The following is a 16,502-nucleotide window of genomic DNA, read 5'->3' on the forward strand; positions in this document are numbered from 1 at the left end:
CCCAGGCATTTGAACGCAAGCGCAAATACCCAGTCAGCCATCCACACGCCATAGCACTAAATGCGCAGCTTTCCAAATTACAGGCCCTGGAAATGTTGCCATTTAGGCTTGTAGACACTGAGGCTTTCCGCAGCCTGATTTTGGTGGCTGTCCATCGTTACGCAGTCCCCAGTCGCCACTATTTTTCATGGTGTGCCATGCCTGCCTTACATCAGCATGTGTCCCATAACATCAACCGTGCCCTGACCAACGCAGTTACTCGGAAGTTTCACTTAACCACTGACACATGGACAAGTGCTTGTGGCCATGGACGCTACATTTCCCTGACAGCACACTGGATGAATGTTGTGGAGGCCAGGAGCGAGTTGTACCCTGGGATGGCACAGGTGCTACCGATGCCAAGGATTGCAGGCCCTAATTCCATCAGGGTTTCCGCCACCACCTACGTTAGTGGCTCCAACCCCCACTTCTTCTCCTCTGCCTCCTCCTCCACTTCCACCTCCGAATTATTCTCTTGCAGCACCAGTCAGCCATCAGTTGGTAGCTGGAAGCAGTGTAGCATTGCAGTCGGAAAGCGTCAACAGGCCATGCTTAAACTGATCTGCTTAGGTGACAAACAGCATACCACCGCAGAGCTGTGGCAGGGGATAAGAGACCAGACTGAGCTGTCGCTCTCGCCACTCAACCTAGAACCAGGCATGGTTGTGTCTGATAATGGCCGTAACTTGGTGGCAGCTTTGGAGCTCGGCAAGCTCACACACATACCATGCCTAGCCCACGTGTTCAACCTAGTGGTTCAGTGGTTTCTCAAAATCGACCCCAATTTGCCTGAGCTACTGGTGAAGGTGCGCCGCGTGTGTGCCCATTTCCACAAGACATCGACAGCTTCCGCCGGTCTGTCAGCGCTGTAGCAGCGCTTGCAATTGCCAGATCACCGACTGTTGTGTGACGTGAGCACGCACTGGAACTCCACGTTCCACATGTTGGCCAGGCTTTGTGAGCAGCAGAGGGCAGTAGTGGAATACCAGCTGCAACATGGTCATCGCCTTTCCAGTCAGCTTCTGCTCTTCACAAGCGATGAGTGAGCATTGAAGTCTGACCTCTGTGAGGTTTTACGCAACTTTGAGGAATCAACACAGATGGTGAGCGGCGATAACTCTATTATCAGTGTAACCATCCCACTTCTGTGTCTAATCAAACGCTCGCTGCTCACAATTAAGGCGGATGCTTTGCATGTGAAAGAGGTGGAAATGGGGGAAGACATTACACAAGGAGATAGCCAGACCACCCTCAGAGGGTAGTACACATGGAAGTTTAATTCCATCTGTTCAGTGTGGATGGGCATAAGAGGGGGAAAAGGATGAGGAGATTGAGAGTCATCCTCCTGATGACGACAGCAAAGTCTTCCTGTTGGGACTCTGTCACACATGGCAGACTTTATGTTAGGCTGCTTTTTCAGTGACTCATGCATTTTACGCATTTTGGACAACACCAATTACTGGTTGTGCTTTGGACCTCGGGAAGCTCACACATACCATGCTTAGCCCACATCTTCAACTTAGTGGTTCAACGGTTTCTTAAAACCTACCCCAATTTGCCTGATCTACTGGTGAAGGTGCACCGCATGTGTGCCCATTTCCGCAAATCATCGACAGCTTCCGCCTGTCTGTCAATGCTGCAGCAGCGCTTACAATTGCCAGCTCAACGACTGTTGTGCGACGCGAGCATGCGCTGGAACTCCACGTTCCACATGTTGGCCAGGCTTTGTGAGCAGCAGAGGGCAGTAGTGGAATACCAGCTGCCTTTCCAGTCAGCTTCTGCTCTTCACAAGCGAGGTGTCACGGATGGTGTTGCAGAAAACTGGAAGTTATAAATAAACATCCGACTGACTTGATCCCAAACTAAGGAACATATGGGTGAGCCCTATAAAACCCCTAGAGCTCTCCCTGACTGCTATGCCCATGCAAAGATCTTTATGATAGACGATTGCATGCCTTCGTACCTAGACTGTGTGACACCTGAAAATCCTATAATAGTGAGGGGACATGACCACAGGCTCCCTGCACTTAATACGGAGGGAGTCAGGGTCACCTAGAATCAAGCCAGCACGGAAACACAAATAAAGGGAAAAGACTTATCTGAGGAACCAGCAGTTGCAGCCTCTAGCAGTGAACACAATCCAGGAAGTAGTATAAACTGCAAAGTGAGGCAGTATGGGAGGGAAGATAAAGGGAGGCAATCAGTGTAAATAGATGACAGCTGGGAGAAGAAAAAGAGATGACAAAGTGAAACCAAAACAAAGAAGATCATGCAAGAGGTACAGAAGAACGTCTGCCAGAGCTTCTCAGAGAGCTGGCGGTGACAATAGGAGAGTGCATAGATGTCTGACCTGTGTGAGGTTTTAAGAAACTTTGAGAAATCAACACAGATGGTGAGCGGCGATAACGCTATTATCAGCGTAACCATCCCGCTTCAGTGTCTACTCAAACGCTCACTGGGAAATGGTGGAAGACATTAGACAGGGTGATAGCCAGACCACCCTCAGTTCATCTTCTCAGCGCAAATTGGATAAAGAGGAGGAGGAGCAGGAAACAGTTGCCTCCACTACAGAGGGTAGTACGTATGGAAGTTTAATTCCATCTGTTCAGTGTGGATGGGCATAAGAGGAGTAAGAGGATGAGGAGATTCAGAGTCATCCACCTGATGACGACAGCGAAGTCTTGCCTGTTGGGACTTTATGTTAGGCTGCCTACCCCGTGACCCTCGCGTTGTACGCATTTTGGCCAACACCGATTACTAGTTGATCACCCTTCTCGACCCCCGCTACAAAGAGAACTTCTCATCTCTCTTTCCTGTGGCGGAGAGGATGAGCAAAATGATGTAATACCAGAAGGTCCTTGTGGAAAAATTGCTCCAAAAATTACCAGCTGACAACGCTGGCAGCAGAGTACGTAGTTCCTTGGGCAACCAAGGAGGGGAAATGAGAGGAACACACAGCAGTTCCAACAGAGGCAAGGCAACACTATCCAAGGCCTGTGACAGTTTTATGACACCCCGCCAGCACCCTCACCCTGATGCGCGGCCTAGTGTCACAAGGAAATAAAAGTTTTGGAAGATGGTGAAGGAGTACGTAACAGACAGTGTCAGCATCCTCAGTGATCCCTCTGTGCCTTATAACTACAGGGTGTCCAAGCTGGACACGTGGCACAAACTGGTGCTCTACGCCTTGGAGGTGCTGGCCTGCCCTGCCAACAGCGTTTTGTCAGAGCGGGTATTTAGTTCTGCTGGGGGCATAATAACTGATAAGCGCATCCGCCTGTCAAGTGAAAATGCTGACAGGTTGACTCTTATAAAAATGAACAAGGCCTGGATTGCCCCAGACTTCTCGACTCCACCAGAGGAAAGCGGCTGAACATAAAGGCACTTTAAATGTGTTTTTTATAATGTACTGAATACAGTGTATTCCCATGTACCCCTTCGAACGCAAAAAAGGGTATATGGTTTAATCTTCCATTTCTCGTCCTCCTCCTCCTCTTCCATCATATCAACATGCTTATTAGTCTGCCCTCACTCCTAATGTTGTAGAGGGTCAGCTCACCTGACAGCCCTCGCATATAATGTTTTAGATGGTCAGCTCACCAGCAGGCCCTCATCTACAATCTTTTAGAGGGTCAGCTCAGCTGCAGGCCCTCGCATATAATGTTTTAGATTCAGCTTACCAGCAGGCCCTTATCAGAGTAGGGGGTGCCTGGTTTAATGCTCGGGTTTTCCCATTGACTTCCATTGTGTTCGGGTATCCTGAGGTGTTTGACCCGAGCACCCGAACACTCGAGCACTTTGGTGCTCGATCAACACTAGTGCACAGCAGTCTACATCTCATGCCACCGATTTTCCATTGGATTAGTTTTGGTATGGAGAGCTCCTTGGTCTTCATGTTGCTTGCTTAGTAGTGTTGAAGACTCGGGTACCTTTCAGAACCGGTGTATTTACACTCACACCATGTGACTGGCAGGGGTGCACCTAGCCTTTCTGCTCCCTGAGGCGAAAACTGAAATGGCGCCTCCCCAATGCCAATTTCTAAACTTAACCCCACTGCCCCCCTCTTGCCCCTTCCTGGTGCTGCTTGAGGCGATCGCCTCACCTGGCCTCATTGGTGGTGCACTCCTGGTGACTGGTCATGTGACACTTTGCACACAGGGGGTCCTTATGTCACACCAGAAGTTAATAGATTGGACCTGACCTTATTAAGGGCTTTCATAACAAAGGGGGTGAACACATATGTACCCACAATGTTTCAGTTTTTATTTTTTTATTTTCTAAACTATGTATTTTCTTTTATTCCATTTTAACAATGTGGACAATTTCGTCAGGTCCATGACATAAAATATAAACTAAAATCTAAGGACGAGCAAATATCTGAATAAATTCAAACAGAATCAGAAGTACCCTGATCGCCTGGAGAAATCTCTCTCTCTTTTTCCTATTCTCCTGAAACAAATCAGAAATCTTTCGAACCTAAACTTCTAGGATTCACGTCCCCACCTATCCCTTGGTTGAACTTCTATCCTATCCCTTGGCTGAACTTGATGGACTTACATATGTCTTTTTTCAACCGTATTAACGATGTAAACCTACAAATAAATTTCCTGTCGAATTCCCGAATTTTAGAACCTATTGACGCATCTCTTCTAAAATCTGTTTTTAGTCCCGGTTGAAGTGCAACAAAAACACCACTTTTTCAAAGCACTGTAAAAATAGAAGAATAGAAGAAAAAAAAGAAATATTAATGTTTTTCTTTTCCTTTCTCCTAAACTGTAGTCATCCGATGTTGCATAAATAAAAGTGCAAGTATTTCCCACACAATTCTAAGACTTTCTTAAAAGGTTTTAGAATTGCAGAGACTGTAAAATCTACGCCAGTCAAATATTAGTACATTATAATGCACATTTCTTTTGAAAAGTGAAGTACAAAACATACATGGATAGGGATTAGAACTCTGCGTTCCAGACATGGCACTATTTTTTTTTCTCCAACTGTTTCTTACATCTGGTGCTGATTACTAAATCCTGCAAAATGGACCGAATTCAGCCTGGTTGGCTCGGTGACACAGAGAAAGAGATACAGCGGGCAGATGGCGGTTAGGTCGCTGGCAACGCTGCTTCAATCGAGTGAAATAGTAATTGAGTGAGATAGTAATTGTGAACAGATCGAGAGACGAGTCAGTGAGCTCAGACGTCAAGGTTCCCTTTAAAGATAAAGTCACTGGAACGTATCAAATGTGAAGTAAAAACAGCTGACAGAACCCAACAGAACAACAGTATTCAGATCGTCAAAAAAAAAGGAAAAAAATAGCCTTAATGCTGTAAGTGTCCGTCTTTGGCAAGTTTAGTGCTGGTCACTGGGACACTGTGTGATATCACCTTCTATAGAAATGTTCACATCCTATGTGTACATGTCTTCATTCATAAGAATGGTGCTTCAGTTGCACACAACATTCCTATGATCCCTATGAAGATACACAATAAGGCTTCTTTTCACACGGATCCGCAATACACGGGTGCCGTTCCGTGGGCATTCCGAATCACGGATGTGGACCCTTTCACTTCAATGGGTCCGCAAATCCAGAGATGCGGAATGGTGCGGAACGGAAGCACGGAACGGAACCCTACGGAAGCACTACGAAGTGCTTCCGTGGGGTTTCGTCCCGTACTTCCGTTCCGCAAAGAGATAGAACATGTCCTATCTTTTTGCGGAAACGGCCGGATCGCGGACGCATTCAAGTGAATGGGTCTGCGATCCTCTGCGGCTGCCCCACGAACTGTGCTCGTGCATTGCGGCCCGCATTTTGCGGGCCGCAGCACGGCCACGGGGCGCACACGCCAGTGTGAAAGAGGCCTAAAAAAGGTGATTTATATATTTGTGTAAGGCACTGTGATATATGAAACTGGATTTTCTGGCTCTCCCCGAGAATTAATCTCCCTTGATAAATGTGCAAAAAGGAATATAAAGTATTAGGTCCGCGCTACTGCAGGGTGGTAGAAGCTCCTGGCACCAGCACTTCTTCCTCTGCTCCTACTGATGGCTCCCTTCACTTTCCATTAGAAGAGGACATCAGAAGCTTCCAGAGTCCTGCTGACTGCTTCCATCAGGTGAGGAGTGCATGAAAGCGGTGGCCGCTGGGCAATCTATATACTGTGGAGGAGATGAATATATGCTCACTGCTGGTCGGTACAGAGATTGAAAAGGTGGTGAGAAAAGACAAAATAAACTGAAGATCAAGTGAAGGAGCCACCTGTGCAAGCTTCTACTTAAGTGTATAGCGCGGACCTAATACTTCATATTCCTTTTTGCACGTTTGAACTATAGGAAGTGTGGACCTATCTTCCTGTTTTTAGGACTGCAGGTAAAAACCTAGCACGAGAAAGTAACACCATTTTTATTGTATTAAGTCCCTTGGTAAATGTGCAGCAGTTTAGCACAAATGTAGGGCCCTAATGGTATGCTATATAAAACAACACAGCCGGCACTATTTGTCTATCTATCAATATTTATATTTATCTATCTATTATCTATTTATTATCTATCTATCTATTATCTATCTATCTATCTATCTATCTATCTATCTATCTATCTATCTATCTATCTATCTATCTATCTATCTATCTATCCATCTAATATCTATCTCATGTCTATCTACCTATCTATTTATTATCTATCTATCTTCCATCTATCAATCTATCAATATTTCTATCTATCTATCCATATCATATTTAACTATCTATTTATCAATGATTTGATTCACCAATTTTATTATTTTATTTTTTTATAGATTTTTTCTGACCCAAATCAATTATGCTCCTGAAATTTAGCATATAACACTCTCTGGTCTACTAGGACTCCTAGGAATTTTTCCAAAAAACACTCAAGGGACAGTGAAAGAGACCAGTACACTACTCTTGGTTTCTGGGAAACATTATGTATTGTCCGGAGGGTATTCTTTTTCATTACGGAGAGTGCTTAGTATGCATAGTATGTGTGCAGAGTATTGTAGGTCAGGCAATGCCACTTTGGGTTTATGGGAAAGGTGTTCAAATTAGCATTCCTTCAAAATGGAAAACACAGCGAAGCCATTTTATCCTGTTGAATGGTTTACACTACTCGACATGTGTACTCATCGGTGGTTTCCATAAGAAAAAATAGTACCCAACCAAGGCCTCTCAGGCAACCAAGCAAAGTTCCTTTGCTCAGCTCTGTTAAAAGGTAGTTACTAATTACCCAGATCTATACTAGGGGCTCTCTGTAAGGTGAAAGAGTACAACCTCCCAGACAAGGCATACATATTACCCAGTAACCGACAGGAACACATTAGGCTCGTTGTCTCTGGAATTACAAAAGAAAATTGCTTAGTTAGAATTCTGAACCAGTCGATTTGTTCATATCTGTCTGTCTATCTACTGTATCCATTGATCATTACTTGCCTATCTACATATCTATGTTATGTCTAAATAGGAATATTTTTTAGAATTTTTAAATACTAAATGTGAAGAGAAATAAAAGCTTAATATGGTCAAATCATTATTCCATTTCTTATCTATTTCAGTGGAATCTAAAGAAAAAAAAGAAAGACAAAAGAGAAAAATAAACGAGTCCTAGGAGACCACATAGTGTCATATACTAATTTTTAGGCCAATTGGTGCACTTTTGATTTGGGTACAATTATCTATCTATCTATCTATCTATCTATCTATTTATTTATCTAATATCTATCTATGTTAAATCTATTTCATATCTGTCTATCTTCCTATCCATCTATCCATCTATCTATCTATCTATCTATCTATCTATCTATCTATCTATCTATCTATTATCTATCTATCTATCTATCTATCTATCTATCTATCTATCTATCTAATATCTATCTATCTATTTATTTATCTAATATATATCTATGTTAAATCTATTTCATATCTGTCTATCTTCCTATCCATCTATCCATCTATCTATCTATCTTCGATATTATTCTGCACATTGACTCACAGGATATCATATAGTCTTCAGTGTTGATCTGGAGGGCTGTGAGGTCAGAGGGGATTTATCGTCCTGCGTGCAGCTTGCAGCGGAGCCTGTCTACTTCACTTACTGTGTCTATCAGCCCTCGGCACATATGATCAGACAGAACAGACCGTCGCGCCTCTTGTGACTGCCAGGAAGTCACAAAGCAAAGCTGTCAATAATGGCGCTACATATCCAGACACATATAACCAGTGGTGAAAAGAGAGAAAATGCATCAGAGAAAGACTGCTCAAAGTGCTCAAGCATCATAGAGGGTTAATGTGAACATACACATCCTTCCAATGTGACAGCCGTCTTTCTTAAAGGGGTTGTCCGGGCTTTTAATATTGATGACCTATCCTGAGGATAGGTCATCAATATCAGATTGGCAGGGGTCCGACATCCGGCACCCCCACAGATCAGCCGATTGAAGGGAAGGCCACACTCAGTGCAAGCACAGCCTTCCCTTATTTGTTTACCAGCTCAACGTCGACAGCGCAGTGGTGTAATTACAAACCGTCCTATTCACTTCAATGGGACGGCTCCTTCCTATACATTTAAATAGGAGCGAGAGGTCCCATTGAAATGAATTGTAGTTACACCTGCCCGCCACTGGATTGTCGACGGCAAGCAGGTAAACAAACAAGGGAAGGCTGCGCTTGCACGGAGCGTGGCCTCCTCTTCAACCAGCTTATCTGCTGGGGGTGCCAGATGTCGGACCCCTGCCAATCTGATATTGATGACCTATCCTGAGAAAAGGTCATCAATATTGAAATCCTGGAAAACCCCTTTAATTCTAGACCTGCTATACCGTGTAGTGAAAATGAGCCCCATGCTATGTGATGATACTGACATGCCTACAAGTCAGTTTGCATGCCCCAAGAAACAGGGCTACACAGGGATGAAGTGACCCCTTTCTCTTGCAGACCGCAAGGTGCTAACAGGGGATCAAATCTGAAAAATGCCTTTAGATAATTTTTTTTTTACATTGATAGCAAGTGCTTCTTTCAACATGCCTCAAATGCAGATGCATATCATACATGATAAGATTCTGTCTGTCTGCAGCTACCACTAGGGGGAGCTCACTGTATACTGATTAGATACAGTGTAATAATACATCTGTTTGTGGTAAGACTCTATGCTCCCATTAGTGAGGGCTGAATGTTACATCTTTGCAGGGGATTTGGAGCCGTGTATCAAGAATATTATCAAGGAGATCTATATAAAGATAAATCAAGTAAAGAAACAGGATGTTGGACCTAAAACCGATAGTGGTGACTCTGACTGATATCCTCTACTCATCTAACAATATAAAGACCCCCTCCAAGAGCAGCCATTTCTTTAATGAAGACAAACCGGCCGAATTCTTTCTGACATTTTTCTTGCCGCATCTCGTGTCCAGCTGTGAGGCTGAAGAAAGTCGAATGCATACATGTAAAACTCCGTAAGCGGTGCTCACCGTGAAACAACTCATTAACAGAAAACCGACGAGTAAGAGGAATCCGACAGACTCTTCTGCTAAATGGCCAAGATGTTTCTCCGTGCTGTCAGAGATTTAGTAATAGTAAGGCCTCCTGCACACGACCATTTTTTTTCCCCATTTACGGGCCGTTTTTTTTGCGTTCCGTGAACGGTCCGTATACGGAACCATTCACTTCAATGGTTCCGCAAAAAAAAAACGGAATGTACTCCGTATGCATTCCGTTTCCGTATTTCCGTTTTTCTGTTCCGTTTAAAGATAGAACATGTCCTATTATTGCCCGCAAATCACGTTCCGTGGCTCCATTCAAGTCGAAGGGTCCGCAAAAAAACGGAACACGTACGGAAATGCATCCGTATGTCTTCCGTTTCCATTCCGTTTTTTGCGGACCCATCTATTGAAAATGTTATGCCCAGCCCAATTTTATCTATGTAATTTACAGTATATGCCATACGGAAAAACGGAACGGAAAAACGGAACAGAAACGGAAACACAACGGAAACAACAAAAAACGGAACAACGGATCCGTGAAAAACAGACCGCAAAACACTGAAAAAGCCATACGGTCGTGTGCAGGAGGCCTAAGAGATTAGGCGTCAGTGTTAATAACTGAACATTCTATAGAAGGATTTCAAAATAAAATGGATGAGGAATACAATGCCACACAGGCAGTGAAAACTGACACTGGTTTGCAGATGTAGGAGAGTTTAACTAAATATGCCAGGGACTAATATGAATGAAGCAGGTTGGCTGCACACAGGATTTAGAACCCCACCACCAACACTACGACCGCTCCCCATAAATGCAGCACTAGGATTTTAAGGGGTATTCCCATCTTAGACAATAGGGACATATCTCTAGGACAGGGGTACTCAAGTACTTTTTGTAAAGGTCCACATACCTGAGTCTGCTGTAGAATGAAGGTCCGAGCTGCAAAACATAAAAATATATAAGCAGGGACAACACCATTGGCGTGTAGCGCTGCATTTTTTATTTTTTACAACAATCCACACCTCCAAGCTCACCTAATTTGCTGACCAAACAGTAAGAATGTCCTTTCAGTGCCCCCTAACAATAATGATGCCCCTTTAATGGCCCTTAGACAGTATGATATCCCTTTAGTGCTCCACAGAGTATGATACCCATAAGTGCACCCTCAAAGCAGCATGATCCCTTGGTGCCCCCACACATTATGATGCTCCTTAGTGCCCCTGACACATTGTGATGCCTCCTTAGTTCCTCCCCACAGAGTATGAATACCTTAAGTGCCCCCTCACAGTACTAATGCCCTATCTGTGCCCCTTCACAGTTGTAATGCCCTCTTTGTGCCCCCTTCACAGTGATAATCCCCATTGTACCCCCTTCATAGTAATAATACCCATTGTGCCCCTTCATAGTAATAATGCCCATTGTGCCCCTTAATAGTAATAATGCCCATTGTGCCCCCTTCACAGTAATAATGCCCATTGTGCCCCCTTCACAGTAATAATGCCCATTGTGCCCCATTCACAGTAATAATGCCCTCTATGCCCCCTCTGTAGTAGAAATCCCCATTGATCCCTTTTAATAGTAGTAATGCCCTCTGTGTTAGTAATGCCCATTGTGCCCCCTACACAGTAATAATGCCCTCTGTGCCCCCTTCATGGTAGTAATGTCCTCTGTGCATTGTGCCCACTTCAGAGTAGTAATGCCCTCTGTGCACTGTGCCCCTCCATAGTAGAAATGCCCATTATGCCCCCTCCATAGTAGATATGCCCATTGTGCCCCATACACATTAGCAATGCCCATTGTGCCCCCTCCAGAGTAGAAATGCCCATTGTGCCCCCTCCAGAGTAGAAATACCATTGTGCCCCCTCCAGAGTAGAAATGCTCATTGTGCCCCCTCCTTAGTAGAAATATCCATTGTGCCCCCATCACAATACCAATGCCCATTGTGCCCCCTCCAGAGTAGAAATACCCATTGTGCCTTCTCCAGAGTAGAAATGCTCATTGTGCCCCCTCCTTAGTAGAAATATCCATTGTGCCCCCATCACAATAGCAATGCCCAATGTGCCCCCTCCAGAGTAGAAATACCCATTGTGCCCCCTCCAGAGTAGAAATGTCCATTGTGCCCTCTTCACAATTGCAATGCCCATTGTGCCCCCTCCAGAGTAGAAATGCCAATTGTGCCCCCTCTGTGTTAAAAAAAAAAAAAAAAAAACACAGTAACTACGCACCTTGTCCCGTTCCTGAAGCTCACCGTCCTCTCACCCCTGCAGAAACAGATCGCGCTGCAGCACTATGTGGGCAGAGCTTATGCAGATTTCCGGTTTGCAGGCTCCGCCCACACAGGCCGACAGCACGATCTGTGTCTGCAGGCTTAATGGTGGAGCAGGGAGAAGTCTTCCTGCTTCACCATTCAGAGCGCCGCCGGCCTAAAGGAGGGGAGGAGCGCGGGGAGCTGAGCGGTGAGGGACAGGACCCAGCTCCCTGCGCTCCAGCAATGTGCGCTTCCATCTGTATTGATGGAAGCGCTCATTGCTTCTAGGCTCTGGCACCCCCTGAGAGCCGGCACCCTTGGCACGCCACTGCATGCAGGGGTCCAGACACCTGGTAACCGCGGTCCGCCAGTTGAGTACCCCTGTTCTGGGATATGCATCCATTGTCTGATGGGGGCTCACCTATCTCATAAACGGAGCCGAGCACTGGCTTGGCTATTTCCGTCCCCATAGAAATTAATGGGAGTGGTGGCTGCACAAACAATATGCCCCAGCAATATGCCCCCATTGTCCGATAGGTGTGGGTCCCACCCCTGGGACCCGCACCTAGCTCATAAATGAAGCCTCTCTCCATTCATTTCTATTGGGCCCGCCGAAAATAGCCGAGTCCTGGCTCGGCTATCTCCGTCGTCCCCTTAGAAATAAATGAGTGCACCCTCCGTAACTTTGAAGACTCCGTTTATGAGATAGGACCCGCACATATCAGACAATGGGGGCATATCCTAGCAATATGCCCCAATTGTCTGTGATGACACAACCCCTTTTAGAGAAGTACTGGATCGGAGAGACAAAAATACAGTCACATGTTGTGTCTTATCTTTGTATTTTGAGTATTCTCCATTTTTCTACTTTTTAGGAATGCACAGGTGCATACTGTAGCTACTGTATAGGGGTGTAGAGGTAGTTGGGACTGATAAATGTAGGGACCCAAAGGTCCTTCTGCCATAGAAGAAGAGACTAATATTATAATTTACATCTCTGAAAATATTTATTTTCTTTCTCCGTGCTTGTTGAGTGCTGTACAATCCTGCACCCCCTTCTCCCCTCTCACAGCATTCAGTCAGAGAAAATTAGAGGCTGAAGCTGCATCTCCCTCCTCTCTTTTATCCTATATTTATTGTATTTCTCTTGAAGGATTCCTTGGTGACTGAGGAGGATTCTGGAAATTTCTGTAAGGAAGATTTCACACAATAAGATTGATAACAACGTATTCATACATACATTTCTGACATCATCTATTGATAGGAAATGAGGCTTTAAAGGGGTTGTCACATAAAAAATATTCGACATTTTTCAAACTAGCACCTGGATCCGAAAACTTTAGTACTTGTATGTAATGTAAGAAGGTAGAAGGAATCATCGTGGATGATCGGTCCGTGCACCGAGGTTCCTGGCCTCGGTGGAGTAAGAGCCGGTTTTTATGTGTCAGCAGCAGTTGCTGTTTGACAGCTTGGTACTTAGCATGGCTGTAATAGTTGTTCCGGGACGGTTCTTACTGGGAGTAGTCAAAGTGCTGGGTGGGTGACTACTCCCCACGTTCCAAGCTGGGTTTTTCCAGACATAAAAACCAGCCAGCACTGCCAGGTGGAGAGGATTACCTCCGTCTGACAGTGGAGCTCAGGAGGTCTGTGTGCTGTGATCTGGGGCCTGTGCTGGGCTGGAGAGCGGAGACCCGTGTGTCAGGGAAAAAGGCCGCCTAAAGCCTGTATTTGAACTTTCTGAGGCAGAACTGTCACCAAGGTGACTTTTGTTTTATTAACTTGCCATTGGGTTTGAAGTAACACCAACACTGCAAAAGTGATGCTTTGTTTTTGGCATCATGTGTGAATAGACACTGAAGTTTGAATTACAAACTTGTATTTTGCCTCTGTACTGCGCCCGCCTAACTTAACTACTAGAGTGAATCCCCACAGTAATTAAACATTTTTTATAGACATTGATTTATTCAATAGAATGTATGAGTGTAGCGCCACCTGTTGCTTGTTTTTATTCCATATTTCTCTGTCCTCACCTCACTAAAGTGGTCATACCTGCTCAGTTCTATCCTTCAACTGCCACCAGTCAGATCTACTGTTAGAAGCTATAGTAAATGCAAAAGTAAAGGGGACTGGAGTGCCGGTCTATGCAAACCATGTAGTACCACGAATTTCAGAAAGACTATATAAACAGTCCGCACATCCAATGATAATTAATATGTAAATGAATTTGTAATCAGCACACAACCTCAAAATACTGTATACAAAAATTAAACCATATGTAGGATTTGTATATGTCCTCGCGTAAATATCCAGGATAGTGAGCACACAAATTTTTGTGCCACGCTTATCGCTGGAAAATACAGTTTCCTCTGGGGTCTCTAAAAACTTCTTCTTTTTTTTGAGACCCATGAAAAAGCAGTTTTTTTCTTGACGCCTATTGCTGCATTATGGGTATCGTTACTTCATGATTTTTGCATATATTCATTAAATTTAGTGGGTCCATGTCTTCATGATTGTCCTTCTTTTGGACCAGTTTGCACACATTTATGTGAGGACATATACAACCAATATAAGGTTTATTTTATTGTATACAGTATTTTAATGTTTTGGTGCTGATTAAAAATGAATTTACATTTTAACAATCATTGGATGTGCAGCCTGTTTGTATAGTATTTCTGGTATTTGTGGTTCTACTGTTTGAAGCTGTGACTGTTGCAGGGAGAGAGCTGCAACAGAAATGATGCACCCCCTATAAAGGACACACCCCTTAAACTGTGATAGGGAGAGAGCTGGAACAGAAAGGACGCATTTTCTGAGCTGCAACAGAAATGCGCCGTGACGCGTGTGCTGTGCATGCCGGTTGCCAGGGGCAACCCTATGTCTTTAGCGATGTCTATGATGTCTCCCCTATGTTCCCTCTGTTCTCTACCCATTTTCACCTGGTGTCTTGTTTGGTGTTGTTTATGTTATGGGTGTACTGTAATGTCTAGTTTGGTGTTCCATGTCTGGAATGTTTGGTGTTGTAGTCCAGCATGGTTGCTAGACATTTCCCCTGTCTGACCCTCCGGAAGGGGGTCTCAGGGTTCCCTGGAGGGGAAAGCACAAGTCAAGTCAGTGGGGGCTTGCTGGAGTCCTGGTTCCTATGTTTGTCAATACGTACTGAGTCCGGTATGGTGTTCGGATTGCAGTACGTTTGCATGGGTTCCAGATAATACTGGTGTGGTCTTCTGTTGTGCCTTCCAGCAGCTGCGGCAGATAAGTTTCCATGTATTCCGGTGTTCTTGGTTCAGTGGTTATTCCCGTCACTGGAAACTTACCTGCCATTCCACTTTGCTTTTCTCTCCATCCCCGTATTTGCAGCTAGGCCGGTGGAGACTCCTGTGCATCTGTGTACTGGAAGCATAGGTCGTCTTACCCCAGCTCCTATTCCAGGGATTTTTGAGGATTAGTAGGTCATGAGGTTCCTGAGTATGAGCCCTCCTACCATCTGGGTTGGCTCATACAGATAGGAGTCAGGGCGAGTATTATGGATGCATTAGGAGTTGACCAGCTCCCTGATCCCAGCATTCAGGCCTAGTTGCTTTCCCAAATTCCTGACATTGTACGGTGGGAGGTTTCCCCCACTCCCCACTGTGACAGACACGTCCCCTGAGCTGCAGCTTTAATTACACCCCCCCCCCCCCCCCCCCCCCCCGAGCTGCCAGATTTAAATAAATCTGCAACAATGAAAGGAGAGATCTCTGGATTCATGGTATAGGGCTGGTTCTAGCTTTGTTAGAAATAGATGGCCATATACTATATAATGTCTGATTTTCATTTTTTTCATCTTGAGGTTAACACGATACTGTAAAAGGATTAGCTTACGGGATCACCGTCTCCTGGGATAGACAGGCGCTGTAGGCACACAAAACACAGTCCAGTCCAAGCAAGTATGGTGCACCTGACTGCAGCCAGTTTTATTTTGCTGTTGCCGGCAAAAATATTGAACAAAACAGTACCACATAAAAGAAATACCTGCCCATCTGGCCACTTCGTCTATGCATACAGCAGTTCCTAACTACAGGAAATGGAGCCTTATGCCCAGCACCATAAACCAAAACACACGGTTGTTTTGTACTCACATCAGAGCTTTTCCCAGGAGCAGAGACATCATCTAGTGAGCTGTCTGGCCTTTTATAGTCCACCTCCCTGCTCCAAGCAGCCAGGCCCTTCTAACCAGGTTTTTGATAAAACCTTACACACACAGAAAACCTAGTTTTTCTTGCTGTTTCAATTCCCTGGCTGCTATTTAGAACGTATAAGACAGGAACCTAGGTGAAATGTAGACTCCTTCTACCACTTTCCCCCTGGTCCTGTTACATATCCTCCCCCCCCCCCCTGTTTCGACCTTGGGGAAGGAACAAACTGTGCTCTTAAACAGTACAACCTGGACAGGGCATCAGCATTTCCCGCGTCTATGCTCCACTGTAAAACTATAATCTTGTAAAGATATAAACCATCGGGTCACTCGCCTGTTTTTCTCACGGTTTTGGCACATCCATTTGAGGGGGGCATGGTCAGTTACCAGTTTGAATGTTCTCCCTACCAAATAATACCTGAGTGCTTCTACCGCTCACTTAATTACCAAACACTCCTTTTCTACAATGGAATATTTCATCTCATGCTCATTCAACTTTTTACTCAGGTACACTACAGGATGCTCTTCACCAGCCCTCATTTGCGACAACACGGCCC

General features: G+C 44.8%; 1 long non-coding RNA gene across 1 annotated transcript in view; it reads right to left on the reverse strand.

The window, feature by feature from the left end:
• LOC120982135 overlaps nucleotides 1-16,076 on the reverse strand; it is a 33,384-nt gene extending 17,308 nt beyond the window's left edge. Inside the window, exons 1-2 of the long non-coding RNA XR_005774851.1 lie at nucleotides 15,890-16,076; nucleotides 10,434-10,462 (exon numbers count right to left, since the gene is read on the reverse strand). This is a non-coding gene — a long non-coding RNA (uncharacterized LOC120982135). The remainder of the gene's footprint in view (nucleotides 1-10,433; nucleotides 10,463-15,889) is intronic.
• Nucleotides 16,077-16,502: the final 426 nt, after the last annotated feature.

This window comes from Bufo bufo, chromosome 11 (genome assembly GCF_905171765.1).
Source record: "Bufo bufo chromosome 11, aBufBuf1.1, whole genome shotgun sequence".
Classification (NCBI taxonomy): domain Eukaryota; kingdom Metazoa; phylum Chordata; class Amphibia; order Anura; family Bufonidae; genus Bufo; species Bufo bufo.